Here is a 14,770-nt window from a genome sequence, read left to right as displayed (position 1 = left end):
ATATCTGTAAGCGTAGCTACCCTTCAATATCTGTCATTACCTAATAATGCAGAATAAATACAATTTACTAGAAAGATCAAATCAGAGACAGCAGTCTTGCTATTTTAATATTGTACCAAACTGAGAATTAGCCAGATAAACTTTTGTGTCACCACCATCATTGTTGAAAATATTTCAGAGATGTAATGGTTATCTTGTCTGTCATAATAAGTTCTCGGGAAGTAAGTGGATATAATCAAAATTGGTTTCGATGAGTGAGGCAGTAGTTATGCCTAAGGATTATCATTCCAGACATTGGTGATTTTTGTGTGGTACCATAGACAGAAATATTGAAGTGTAGGAGACTGGGCTGAATATGTACTGAACCCAAGACATATTGTGCAACTTGCTTGGTGAATAATTCTCTGTTATAAGCTTATTTTCTTTCAATTTGCATTTTTCTCCTAAAAGTGAGAGACAGAAAGACACAATGTGTGTATGTGTGCTCACACGCATGCATGTATGCGTGTGTGTGTGTGTGTGTGTGTGTGTGCATGAGAGAAAGAGAGAGAAAAGAAAAGAAAACCAAGCCAAATGAATGTTCTGGTTTGTCGAGTTTGGATTAATCCAGCTTTTACTGTAATGTAAAGCAGATAATATTATCATATTGCAGATAGGTGAGTTAACATGAGATAGAGAACAGGAACATGGAGACGTTCCTTGGCATGTGCATGGGTTCAGTGTTCTTAATGAATGTTATTGGAGTCCTCAGTAAATAATATCATTTCTGTTGCTCAGGGTTTGCTTAAGTTGAAATATTAAGCTGTAGTCCATTACATATAAATGTCAGATTCAATTACATTGAAGGGAACTCCCAGGGCACTCCATATTCTTTAACCGTACTGGAATTTTGTTACCTTGAAAGTTGCTCATGGTAAGAAGACTATTTACTAGAGCGTGGAAAGCTTTTTTTGTTTGTTTGATTTCTAGAGCCTGTAGCATATACTGCTGACTCACAAGGGATGCTCTCAGACTGTTGTGCTCCTGCCCCCATTCAGGAATGTCTGCCTCAGAATTCATTGCCATTTGACTTTCGTTACCAGTCTCTCTTGATCCTTGGCATTATCATCTATAACTCATTCATTAATTATTCCCAAAGCTTTCTTCCTTTATTTCCTAGCCACTTGTCCACTGTTTCCATGTATCTGTCATACTTAGCAGTACTGAAAACTGGACATGTCCAAAAGGAAACTAATCTCTTCACTTCCTAGAATTGTTGTTTCTCCTTACCTCTTTACTTCACTGAACTGAGGAGTGCTATGGCATATTTCATTTTGCTGGACTTGTCATCTTTGTGTGTCTTCCCCTTCCCTCACAGTACATATTCAATCATTTGTCAAATCTCAACGATTCTGTCTTCGTAATATCTCTCAGATCTATCTCCCCTGTTCATTTCTCATTGCAGACCACTCAGGATCAAGTTGCCATCTTTTCTCACCTAGATTATTATAAAAAGCCTCCTCATGGATATTCCAGTGTCTTTTCTCATTGTTATCCATCACACCACTGTCCCAAATATACTCTTTGTTGTAATGCCATGATTATCTTTCTAAATCCTAAATCAGAAAGCATTAGTAGTTCTCCTTTGTCCAGCAAATAAAGCATAAGCTTCTGATCCTAGAATTTAAGACCCTTCACTTTCTAGCTTTAGTCAACTTTTCCAGTTCTCCGACATTGCCACCTTTAATGTATTCTATATTCCAGCCAAACTGGACTGTTGCACATCACTGCATTTTTTTTGGTTTTTATGACTTTGTTCATGCTGTCCTAAATGGGGTCTCTCCTCTTCAACTGTTATTTTCTTTTGTTCTTCATCTAAATAGAACGTTCCCTTTGAAGATTTCCCAGAATTCATCCCTTCCTCAACCCTAAGTTAAAGTGAACTCTCTTTCCTGGAATTTCTTATAGGATTTTGCCTGGACTTCTCCTCTTTGTGTTCGCCCCTGCTCTTCCTTTCATCATTCTTAGTGGTGTACGTATATTTTTCTTCAGAATGTAACCTCATTAAGAACAGATTCTATGTTATATCTAGCTTTGCATCCTTAGTAGTTGGCACAGTACTTTTACTTAGGATGTGTTGCATAAATGCTTATTAATTTCAGCAACTACTAAATTTTTTGGAAATTAGAGGCAGCTAGGTGACACAGAGAAGGGAATGGCACACTACTTCAGAATGTTCGCTTAGAAAATGTTTATGGGACCATAAAGAATTGGGCAAGCCTTAATGACTGAGCAACCACAGAGTGATGCAGTGGATAGAATGCTGGGCCTGCAGTCAAATTTGGCCCCTGACGCTAATAATTGTGTGACCCTGAGCAAGTCACTTAACATCTGTTTGCCTCATTTTTTAAATCTATAAAATGGGGATAGTAATAGTGACTAACTCTAAGGTTAGTGTCAGGAACAAATGAGATAATAATTGTAAAGAACTTAGAATAGTGCCAGGCACATAGTAAGTGCTATAGAAAGATTAGCTAATTATTACTTTATTAGTGTCATTATTATTTTTTATTGCCATAGTGTAAAAGCATGAATTTGCCTGTATTTTGTTATAAAATGAATACTTACCTTCTAGTGCCGCTTAAAATGACTTGCATTTATATTTTACTCATAATATTTGTATGTACGTATCTATGAATATATTGTATTCCCTAATAGGCAGTGACTGTTTCATTTTTGCCTTTATGTCCCTAGTACCTAGTATGTGCCCATGTCCTAGGCTGGAGGTGCTTCATGAGTAAGGGATGAACTAGTGGCTTTCATAGCCTCCTTCAGCCTCTGGAATCCCCCTTGAGGTACAGATAACACCTTGGTTAAGGTTTACTCGACTGCTCTGAAAACCAAAGGAAAAAAACAAACAAAAATGAACCCTACAACCCATCCCTGTATTATTGAGCTTTTTTGGAAATGTGAGAAAATAGGAAGCAATCCCCTCCCTTTGGAATATTAAAAAGTATTCCTTTTCAGGAGAAAGGAACTGGATATGAATCACAGAATCACAAAAACTCAGAATTGGAATAAAGCTTAGAGGCCACCTTAGAAGCCCCTCAACAGTATAGCCAGCATGTGCTTATGTGCTCAAGGGTCAGATCTGCTCCATAATGCCTGATCTTCTGTGAGGTTTGAAATACACATCTGTTTCCAAAGATGCCACAATCATTTTACCTGAGTTTCTTATATGCAGTGCTGTTTAGCACCCTATGCTGTGCTTGGTTTGAGGACAGTGACTCACTCCTCTGTTCTGTAGTGATATGAATAAAAAGAAATTTCAAACTCCAGTAGTGCTGGAGGTAGAAAATAACTTATACCAATTGGAGTTATTGAGAACATAGAAAAATGTGCGGTCGGATGGTTGCCCTTCAGGTGGAGATGGAACACGCCTTTCTGAAAGCCTTTCAAGCCTTGTAGACAAGTTTCTGTGAAATAATCTGTCAGCAAATATTTATTACTCCCGTGTTGTAGGCACTGTGCTAACCTAAATACTCAGTAGTAAACTTAAGAGCTGACTAATAACTACCAGCTAACTACTACGTAAGTACGAAGCATTTCAAGCTTTTCCAAGCACTTTACAGTTATCTCGTTTGACCCTCGCGAAGGTCCTGGAAGATAGATACTGTCGTTATCCCCACTTTGTAATAAGCAAACCCAGGCAGACAGAGGTTACATGACTTGCTGAAGGTCACACGGTAAGTGAATGTTGGAGGCTGGATTTGCACTCAGGTCTTCCTGACTCCCAGTCCAGTGCTGTACCCATTGAGCTCCCTAGAGCTCTGGCCTCTGATGCAGTGTAAAGCTCTGTGTTCCTTCATTTGATACTTTAATGGATTTTTAATTTCATTGGTGTAGGTACTCCTTTCCCTGTTTTAGCTTGCAAACTCTTCCAACCATACCTTAGTAGATTGCCATTCAGGCCTTCATGTCTTGGGAAATGCTTGTCCAGATGTTTATGTGGAGAATTTGTTCAATGTCTTGAGCCCTTCCTCTGTTTATTTGAACATTTTGTGGGTATCAGTACAGCCTCGAAGTGGTCAGCCTCTTACAGCTCACTGTTGCTGCATAGTTGTCCCCCTTTTCTAATCAACTGTTCAGTAACCATTTTTCATGCATCTGCTATGTGCCATGCATTGTGCTGGAATTACAGAGATAAAAATGACTTAATACTTATTTCCCTTAAAGGACTTGTATTTTACTGAGAAAGGTGTACATAAAAAGAATCATTCTATGATCCCCTGAATGATAGAATCCATAAACACAATAAATACAAGGCAGTTTGGAGAGAGCAGGACTTCAGCAGCTAGGAGATCAAGAAAGGCCTCAAGTAGAAGATCAGTCTGCCAACCATGAGCATTTACTAAATGCCTGCTGTGTACCAGACACTGTGATAAGCCCTTGGTTTCTAACCATGTCTCCTAATTAATGTGAAAAATGAATATCCTGAAGTGATCGCATTATTCAAATTCACATTGTGTATTTCCATTGGACTGAAACCAGTTACTGTATTTTCCATAATTATAACTTCAAAAAGTACACATGTAAATAGATGTAATCACTCTAGGGGATTCATTATTTACATTAATCAGCTCTACAAAGAAAGGCAATAAGACAACTGCTGATCTCAAGAAGCTTACTCTTCTACTTGGGTTTAGAAGGTGGTACTTGAACTGAATCCAGAAGGGAATGAGATTTTGCAATCAGAGACGGTAGGGAGATACCAAATTTTTCTAGACCTGGAAAGGAACCAATGCACAAGTAAGATGGAGAGACATGAATAAGGAGCAGTAAGAAATCCAGTCAGGCTGAGCTAGAGATGGTAAGAATTGGAGTTACGTGTACTATTCTGGAGTCATGTATGTTCTTGATATTATTTTTTACTTTGCATAAATAAGTCAGGCAACCCACAAAACAGTATCTACTCTTTAAACAAATTCTCTAGTATGAACTGTGTCACCTTGGGCAAGTAACTTTACCATCTAGAGCCTCCCTTTATTTGTGAAAAGAGGGAAGAGATTCTTCCCAACTATAAATTTCAAATTCTCCAATCATTTCTAAAAGGTCATTTGTTTCAGTCACATCTAATTCTTTGCAACCCCTTTTAGGACTTGCTTGACAAAGATACTGGAGTGATTTGCCATTTCCTTTTCCAGATGAGGACACTGAGGCAAACAAGGTTAAATGAATTGCCTAGGGTCACACAGCTATTAAGAATCTGAGGCCAGATTTGAACTCAGGAAGGTGAATCTTTCTTACTCTAGGCTCAGCACTCTAATCACTGTGCCAACGAGCTGCCCCTTTTCTAAAAGTGATGTAAGAGATACCCAGTGACCATGAAGGGCTTAACAATTCTTAGTCCTAGTGTTGCCATAGATGGTGATCTCATTCTGTCTTTTTCTTATCCATTTAAAGAGATATATGGTGAAGTGATAGAAGCTAAACCTTACAAGCTAATTTAAGAACATGTGTGTTGATGTGAGAACATATATATGTCAGAAAGATTTCATTCTGAATTTCAGTCCCCTGAGAGTCTGGGGAAGCCTGTGTCTTTACTAGGGTCCTGGGGCCCTAAAAGTTGAGCTGCTTGAAGTTAATGGTCTATATTTTGTAACCTCCAAGTAAAAAGCCATTAGCAAACTTCAGTTTCCCTCAAAGCTGTGTTTTGAGCATTGTGTTCTTCCCCACTGAAGTAATTTGTCTCAGATAATTTCATGAATACAACATTTTCCAGTAATGACGACAAGGATTTTAGCTACCTAGTATATTTAATAAGGATTTATGCTTCTGTTCCCCCCACACACATTGGGTATTAACTCCAGTAAACCAATTTTTTATTTTTTCTACTGCAGTAGAGCCAAAATGTGTCATTCTTTGCACAATGAGATTAAAATGTTGAATGCAAGAACATCAAAACTTTTATCTTAAAACTTTCAGTATATAGCAGATGTCCTAGACGGGAGCAGATTTCCCATCCTTTATGAGTTACTGTTTATACCTAAAAGCAAGATTTTTTTCAAACTCAGATTGTTAACATAATGACATGGAGATTTTTGTTGTAAAACTATGTAAAATTTCTCTCTCTTGCTATTCCCTTCCTTCTTTCTTCATCTTCTTTTCCTTTATCTCCTTCCTCCTTCACACCAAAAAACTGCTTAAGCCTCTAAGATCTATTCTGGGCCAACATAATTATTTCCATACTTAGAAGGTGAATTACACCTATGTGGCATTCCTTCCTCCCCCAGGCCTATGCCTACTTGACTTGGTTAGTAATGGAGGGATAACCTTGTGATCTGAGAGGAAGGATAAATTTCAAGGAGCTTCTTCTCATTTGTTTTAAAGGACTGCCAGGAGACTCCCTATCCCTCACAGGGATGAACTGAATAACTCATAAAGGAGAGAGAGGCCAACACCTTGTGGTGGGAAGACCCCTTAGGGTTTGGAATAGCTGCTTCATTAATGTCAGTAGCAACTGCGTCATAGGTGATTTTAAAAACTAGACATGTCATATGAAAATAAGATGTTGAGAAAAGATCATTTTTTCTTTCCTTAAGATGATGATGCGCATACACACACATATAAGTATAGTATGTTCATGAATGTATATGTGTGTTTCTGTTTATGCACACATGTATATGAGGGGGTGATCAGTTCCAGAAAAAGCTATGATTTCCTCAGAGTGGGGGAAATCCTAGCGTAAAAATTCCCTCTACCAGTGGAGTTGGGCAATTTTTCTGCATCCGATAGTCTTAAATAATTTTCTGGGTGAACTGAGAGATTAAGTGACTTGCTTTTGGTTATTCAGAGGCAGGGATTTTTATCCAGGTCTTTCTGAATCAAGGATGGGTCATCCCACATTACTTCCCTATGGAATAGTAACAATAACAACTTCTTGTTTCATGTATAAAACTGCATAACATGATTAGTTTGTATAATACTTTGCAATTACAAAGTACTTAATATACAATATCTTGTTTGATTCTCACCCGATGAAACAGATATTTTTATCTCTACTTTACATTTGAGAAAACTGTCAGAGATATTCAAAATACAGATATTTGTAAGTGACAAGGTAGGCGTACATCTGACTGACATTTAAGTCCAGCGTCTCTGTCATAAAATTATACTGGTTTTTGAAATAACAAAATCTTAGGAATTGAGAACAAATTTGGGGAAGTTTAAACTGCTTTGAGAAAAGTCTTTAAAAAGAAAAAGGGTTTTTTTCCAGGTTTGTTTTTAGTTGTATCCAACTTTCCATGACCCTTCGTGGGGGGTTTTCTTAGCAAAGATAACTGGACTGATTTGTTATTTCCTTCTACAACTCATTGTACAAATGAGAAAACTGAGACAGACAAGTTAAGTGATTTGCCTAGGGACGCACAGCTGGTTAAAAAAAAAGTGTCTAAGGTCATATATGAACTCAAGTCTTCCTGACTCCAGGCCCAGCACTCTATCCACTGGACCACCTAGCTTCTTTTTCCAGGTACCATAAAGCAGATTATAAACCGAAGTAGATGCCTGATTGGCAATTAACATAGTAGTTCAATGAATGGGGGAGGGCAGAGACCCAACAAACATTAATCACTGTGTGTCAAGCACTCTGGTAAAACAGATGTAAAAGTGGGACCATTCTTCCCCTCCAGAACTTACACAGGTGGAGACAGTATGTATAGAAAAGTTACATTGTAACAAAAGAAGATAGCACATTGGACACTGGTGGCCAGGGAATGTGGGTCATAGGAACGTAGAATAGTCAATTGACATACCTTTTCTAGAGGCAGTGATAGAATGAAAAATCCTTTTTGGCAAGAAAAATATACAGGGACCCCGTGTGGGAATGGGAGTTTAGTGGCTGAATTCCTCAGGAGCATGATTTCTGTGGGTCCCCATTGGCAGATAGGGCCGCCTCTGTCTTGATGTGGTGATTTTAAGTGTTTGGAAACAGTCTGATTTGCAAGTCAGCTGAATGCTACCCCCCTAAAATCTTGTTTATGCTATTAATTTGCTCAGAGAACGATTTTCCCCTTAGGTAGCAGAAAGATAAACTTTTAAGTTATTTTTCAATTACCATGAAGTCAGAAGGATGACATTAATTAATTTTTGTATCTCCTCATGGGGTCCCTTTTTCAGTCTCTTATTCTATATATATATATATAAAATTTCTCTTTAGCTTTGTTGAGCTCTTACTAACTTGCATCTACATTGCTCTAAATAGGTAGAAATGGACATTAGATGATAATTTGATTTTCCTAAGTATAGGCACAAAGCAGATAATGGGGCACATGAGTTGGAATCAAACAGTAAATCACCCTCTAGCTCTTTCAGCTCTGAAAGGATACCTTGTCCTATAGACCACTAAATTGTTCATTTAATCCAGTGAGTCCAATAGAACAAATCAGACTCATGCAGATTTATCACATTGGGTTATTTAAATTCAGCATTGACCTTTGCATGCATGTGAATGCATTCTCAATGAGAAAGGGACAAAAGGTATCTTTTTTTCTGCACTGTGATTATGGTCGTGGGAGGGCGAGGTATTTTCACGCTTCATCATTTCACAGTTGTGTATTCTCATAGTGATTTGAAGTGTGCGGAGTCTGGCTTTCCAGGGATGGAATTACCCTTCTTGTGAGGGGAATGTCAGCTTTATTGTCATGTGGTCTTTTCCCCTTTCTATTTCCATGGTCATTATTTAAAAAAAAACAAAAACCTAAATCTCTGGAGTAATTTCCATTCAACAGACATTTCTTCATCTGTAAAATGGGAATAATGACAGCCCCTACTTTACAGAATTGTTCTGAGGATCAAATGAGATGCTAATAGTATTTATGAAGTGCTCAGCACATAGTGGGCACTTAATAAATGCTTGTTCCCTTCCCCTACCTTGTACCACCTACTGATGATAGAAGGACATGAAAGCATTTATTAAGTGTTTGCTGTGTGCCTAAGCCCTTTACCTTAATTACCTTACTTTTAACAGGAAGAAACAATGTATATACAAATAAAGAAAAAAAAAAACTCCACTAAGTACAAAATAATTTAGGGATAGGAAGAAGAAAGCACCAACTAGGGGAATAGGAAAAGATCTATATTTGGAGGTGACATTTAAAATAAAATTTGAAAGGAGAGCAAGAACATTCTAGGCAAGGTGGCAACCCATGCAGAGGTACAGGTGTGGGAGATGGAGTGATATGCACACGGAGCAGTCAGTAGAACAGTTTGGCCATTTGACTGGATTGCAGCATTCATGAGGGGGCAATACTGTGAAGTGAGTCTAAGACCAGAGGGAGGTTGGACCCAGATTGTAACAGTACTTTCATTGGCAAACAGATGAGTTTATGTTTTATGCTAGAAGCAAAGCTTCTTTATCAGAGGAGTGACATCACTTCAGTATTTCTACAGTCTAAATGAGTATCATGTGTACAGTAGGTTTTGATGGTGGTGGTGCTGCCTATAAATAATAGTAACAGCACAAAAATTATAATACTCCAGTATTTGAGAACATTTTTATTTTATTTGTATTGGTACTTCCTCTAGTAATACAAATTTCTGTCCTGTGACTTAGGTGGTGTATTGATGAGGAACTGTGGTTTAGAACACACACACACACACACACACACACACACTCACTCACAACTTTCCCACTCATCCATTATTCTGTATTCAACTTTTTGGCGATAATTCTCTCTGAATTTCCTGTGTTTAAGTCATTTAGTCCAATATCTTAATTTTGCATGTGAGGAAACTGAGTCTCAAAGAGGTCCAAGAAGTAACTGATGGACCAAAATTGGAACTCAGTCCCTCTGTCTCCAAAACCATGGTTTGTCTGATAATCTGTTGACAGTCCAGAGGTGAGCCTCCATGTGCAGCCTTTCTAGCTTGTTAGAAGAACTCAAGAACATAGTGAACCCAGAGATACCTCAGCTCTACAATGATAAATAAGAATAGGGTCTTAATGGGAAAATAAAATAATATCTAACATTCTGTTAATCTAGTTTTATAGGACTACATGGGTATAAATGTATTACATTCATAATTTCTTTGATCCCTATTTAAGCATTCAACAATCCACTGCAGTGGGCAATGACTATATTCTTACCCTCTGTATTTGACAACACATAGACTAGTGACTTACCCATGGCTCTGTGACTAATAAGTTATAATGGAGCTTGGACTCGTATTCATGTCTTTGGATTTGTAGTCTTGTGCTCTCTCTTCTATCTTGTCAACGAAACTAAGAAACCAAAAGTTGTTTGTTCATTTATTTCTTTAGTAGCTTTTCATTTTTCTCAGTAAAATCTTTTTAGAAAAATGGGGAAAAAATTGTACAGAAACAGCATCAAACAGTGAATGTGGAGGGAAGTTATTTTATCCTCAACCTGGGTGTTCAGAGAGAATTTGGCTGCAGATAAAATTCCCATCTGACCCAGTTTTGCACAGTGCTTTCTAGGAAACAACATTAGGAAATATTTTGAGAGTGACTATTCTCAATAGTAACTCTTTCCTCAGCTAGTTACATTCAGTTACTATTTCGAGGTCAGCATGCTGAAGGGTAAATGTTTGGATTATTCTATCCCTAGAATCAACAAAAGTTAAATTCACACAAAATTTTTATCTTGTGCATGTGCACGTGCACACAGACCTTGCTTTAAGTTATTCATTCAGTAGTCAGTGACAAAGTATCCCTGATATGCAAATCGCTTCCTTCATTTTGGTTATTTCATTCTCAGAGGTTTGTCACCACTAGTTAAACGCTGATGTCTATTTCCTCTCTCCTCTCCAGTAGGTTGAGATTCACTGGTGATTTTACTATACAACATCTGAATAGATCTTTGGTATGGATACCTCAGTGTTTTTAAATCTTTATCCCCCAGTAATAAACAACTGAACAGTTACAGTCGCTTAGTAGCTTTGTGCTCAGTGCTGAGGATATGAAGATAAAAATGATATTCCCTTGCCCTCAAAACACTTATAATCGTTTTACCAAAGTATTGTGTCCTAGTACAGCCAAGGCATGTCCATATACTTTCAACCTAACTTCTGAATTAAGCCAAAAGGGAGAAAAGGAAGCACAAATGTCTGACATCATAAATGTAAAATCTCAGCTTTTTTATATGAATTATTATCTATCCCAGCCATTTCCAAAATTTTGGCTCAGTACTCCTTTACACCCTTTAAAATGATTGAGAACAGAAAAGAGCCTATGAGTATCTTTAGATAGGTAGAATATATTGAAATATTCATCAATATTTGACTGTGTTTAGAAACTAAAATTGGTACATTTTTAAAATATTTAATTCCATTCAAAATTATAATAATGAATTCATTATATATTAAATTTAAATAATGCATTTTAATGAAAATATATATTAAAAAACAAAAAAATAGTGAGAAGGGCATTGTTTTACATATTTCTGCAAATCTTTTTGGCTTAGTAAAAGACAACTGGATTCTCATACCTTCATTCAATCTGTTGTGCTCCTTTATTCAGTCTGTTGTGATATATTGTTTTGGTTGAAATAGATGAAGAAAATCTTGCCTCATGTAGGTATATAGTCTAAATAGGGAAGATTAATAGGCAAATAATGTCTAATATTATTTTGAAAGTGATTTTTACCTTGCAGAACACTTCAAACGTCTTAGGAGTCCCCCATGTGTTCACAGAACACATTTTGAGAATCATTGGTATCGCCATATATCTTCTGACCTTTATTTATGCAATTAATTTTTGAAGGAAAATTTAGGACTTTATATGCATTCCTACCAAATCTGTTTTATTAGACCGAGTCTATCATCCCAGCTTGTGGGGATGTTTATTTAGAGTCTGATTCTTCTGTGTAAGATATTTGCTATTCCATTGAGTCATCTCCAAATTTAATCAGTATTTCATTTAAGCCTTTATCCAGGTACTTGGTAGTGATGTTGAATAGCACAGGTCATATGTTAGAGTGTCCCACATCCAAATGAACATCAAACTGATTAATTACAATTATTTTATTTTGGTCTTTTAGCCAGTTCCAAAATCACCTAACTGCACTATTATCTGGTTCAACCCTTCCCCTCTCTCCACCACTTTGCAGATATTTTTCTGTAATTTACATAGGCTTTATCTGTGTCAATTATGTGACTTACCAGTCTTGCTACCCTGCCTAAAAAGGAAATGAGATTGAGTATTAAGTATTGCTTCCCTTTCTATATGCTTACCAACTATCCCTTTAGTAATACATTCTAGAAAATTTAAAAAGAACTGCAGCCATGTTTTTAAAGTTAGCTGGCCTTGAATTTCAAGAATTTACCTTTTTTTGAAAATTGTGACTACAGTTTTCCTTCTCTAGTTCCATCTTTCATATCTTTTTCTTCATGAGTTTTTAAGAAATTGCCAATGGTGTTTATTCAGTCATATCCACAGGTTCTTTCCGTACTTGGAGAGTAATTTTACCAACTTGGTGACTTGACCTTGTCAATCACAGAGAAATTTGGGGGAGGACAGTGATTAGGAGTCAGCAGACCATTTCCATTGTCACACTGGGGAAAAAATCTAGGCCTCACATGACTGACTGTGATAGAAGCTGTGTACTTTAGGAGAGGAGGAGAGTGAGTGAACTGGCTAGCCCTGTAGAGCTAGAGGTCCTGAAGACAGGTAACCATAAAGTGGCTACTCTGAAGTTGCATAGCCATAGATGATTATTTGCACTTGAAGGTATTAGCTGGGCCACAGTTTGTGGTACTATGTGTTCCACATTTCCCTTCTTCTCTAATTTCTTCAGCTGGACTATAGTCTAGATAATGGAAAGATGGCAGTTGTGCCTAGGTGCTGTTCCAGGGGCGCAGCTGGTTGTGGGGTTTTGCCAGAAGCGAGGAAAAATTATTTGGGTGGATAACAGGGAAGCATAAATAAAGCAGATGATGGAGATATAAAAAATGATAGATTTAGGCCATAAATTTGATTTCTTATTTCTTGTATTGGGATGTTAATTTCAAAGTGATAATTTACTATCTTGAGTTACTACATTCTTCTGTCCTGAAGGAAACAATGAATTTTAATTCATGCCCTTGCCAGTTTTTCCCAAGTCTTAGATGGTTTTGTAGTGAAAGTCCTGCTAACCTCCCACTTAAATGCTCATCTTACCTTAGAGACACATTAGGAGGATTAGTTTAGATCACAGAGGGCATTTCACATGCTTCGAACTGAAAAATAAAGTCAGATTGGGGGAAATGTCAATAAATTTCACAAATGAGTAAGAAATCACAGAAGCCTAGAATTTTTGATCTAGGAGGAACTGTAGAGACCATGTAGACACATGCTTATTTTCCATAGAAGAACCTAAGTAAAACTTTTAAGGGTAATGAATGCGTAGAAGTTATACAGCTAATTATTGGTAGGGCTTGGACTAGGACCATGGTTTTTTTGATTCCTAATTCAGGACTTTTTCTCCTGTACTAAATGTTAAAAAAGCAAGATGTCATTTTTGTGCTAAGGAATGCTTTTTCTTCTTCTAGCACTGCTAGTTGTCTAATAACATTTTCATTACTTGGGTGGTTCAGCTTGGGCCATATATTTTTTCCAGGTCATGGGATAATCCTTTTGTTTTAATCACTGGGGCAGAATAAGCTATTATGAGCTTATAATCATAGAATTTTAGGATTTTGGAGTCAAGAGGGACCTTTAAGGTCAATTGGCCCAAGACTCTCATTTTATGGATGAGGAATTTTCTCTAGGGCTTTTAAAAAATAAAAACCCACTGCAGTTACTAGTTTTCCTTGTGTCCCTAGAAATATGGGGAAGGGAGGGAGGGGTGGATGTGCAGAGGGAAATGAGGTGTCTTTCTACAGGGTGATTATAGATTACATAAAAACTTCTCTTGACTGGCATTTTTCATGCTTCATAAATCAGGGTCTTCTGATTGTGTCATGTTTTCCAGCGCACAAAAGAAAACACTTTGCAGTCTTTTTCCTTAGTTCAGTTTAGAAACTTGCTAACCTGAAAATATCTTAGAAGTGTGACTTCTCTAGGGAACCACACATGTTTCTTTTTTAACTCTTAGAATCGATGCTGTTTTTAGAGTCTTCTGTTCTAGTCCTTAACAGTTTTCTTTTTGAAATGACTTCCTTCCTGACTTCCCTATGCTTCCTGAAATGCACATTAGATGTTTTAAACTTTCATTTTCTCCCCAAATTGAGATTAAATGTGCTTGAAATATGCATTAATGTGTGACTGTAAAGTAAAAAAGACATTTTCTGGGTTGTGTCAAGTCAGCAATCATTCATAAAGCGCCTGCTATGTGCCTGGTACTGCAATTAAGCACTTCAGGGACAGCAAAGAAGCAACATGATGGTCCTTGACCACAAGGAGTTTACATTCTGATATAATATATAAAAGGGATCTGAAGGGGAGGAGGGCCCCAATGCAGCAGTATGGTGGCAGTGTCTACATAATGAAGGATGACTGATGTGGACCCTCCCTCAAAACTGGGGTTCTTGAAGAAACTCACCAATGGAAGAAGGGGGGCTCAGGGACAGAGGAGGAAGGCAAGTGAAGCATGGTACCAAAGTCCTATGTGCTTTAATTGATATCAGCCTCAATGGGAGAAAAAGGTGGGACTGAAGTGGGGAATCTGATAGTATCTTAACAGGGTTTGAAGGGTTACCACCTAGAAAAGAGATTTGAATTGATCAATTTGTCCCCAAAGGGCTGAACTAGTAACAATAGGTGGAAGTTGAAATGGGATAGATTTTGGCAAGA

General features: G+C 37.4%; 1 protein-coding gene across 4 annotated transcripts in view; it reads left to right on the top strand.

Moving 5' to 3' along the window:
• Nucleotides 1-14,770, top strand: part of FAT3 (FAT atypical cadherin 3) — a 765,373-nt gene that overhangs the window by 358,249 nt on the left and 392,354 nt on the right. The window lies entirely within an intron of this gene.

The sequence above is a fragment of the Notamacropus eugenii genome, chromosome 5, assembly GCF_028372415.1.
Source record: "Notamacropus eugenii isolate mMacEug1 chromosome 5, mMacEug1.pri_v2, whole genome shotgun sequence".
Classification (NCBI taxonomy): Eukaryota; Metazoa; Chordata; class Mammalia; order Diprotodontia; family Macropodidae; genus Notamacropus; species Notamacropus eugenii.
The sequence above is the reverse complement of the archived record's forward strand: the minus strand, read 5'-3'. Positions and strand labels throughout refer to the sequence as shown.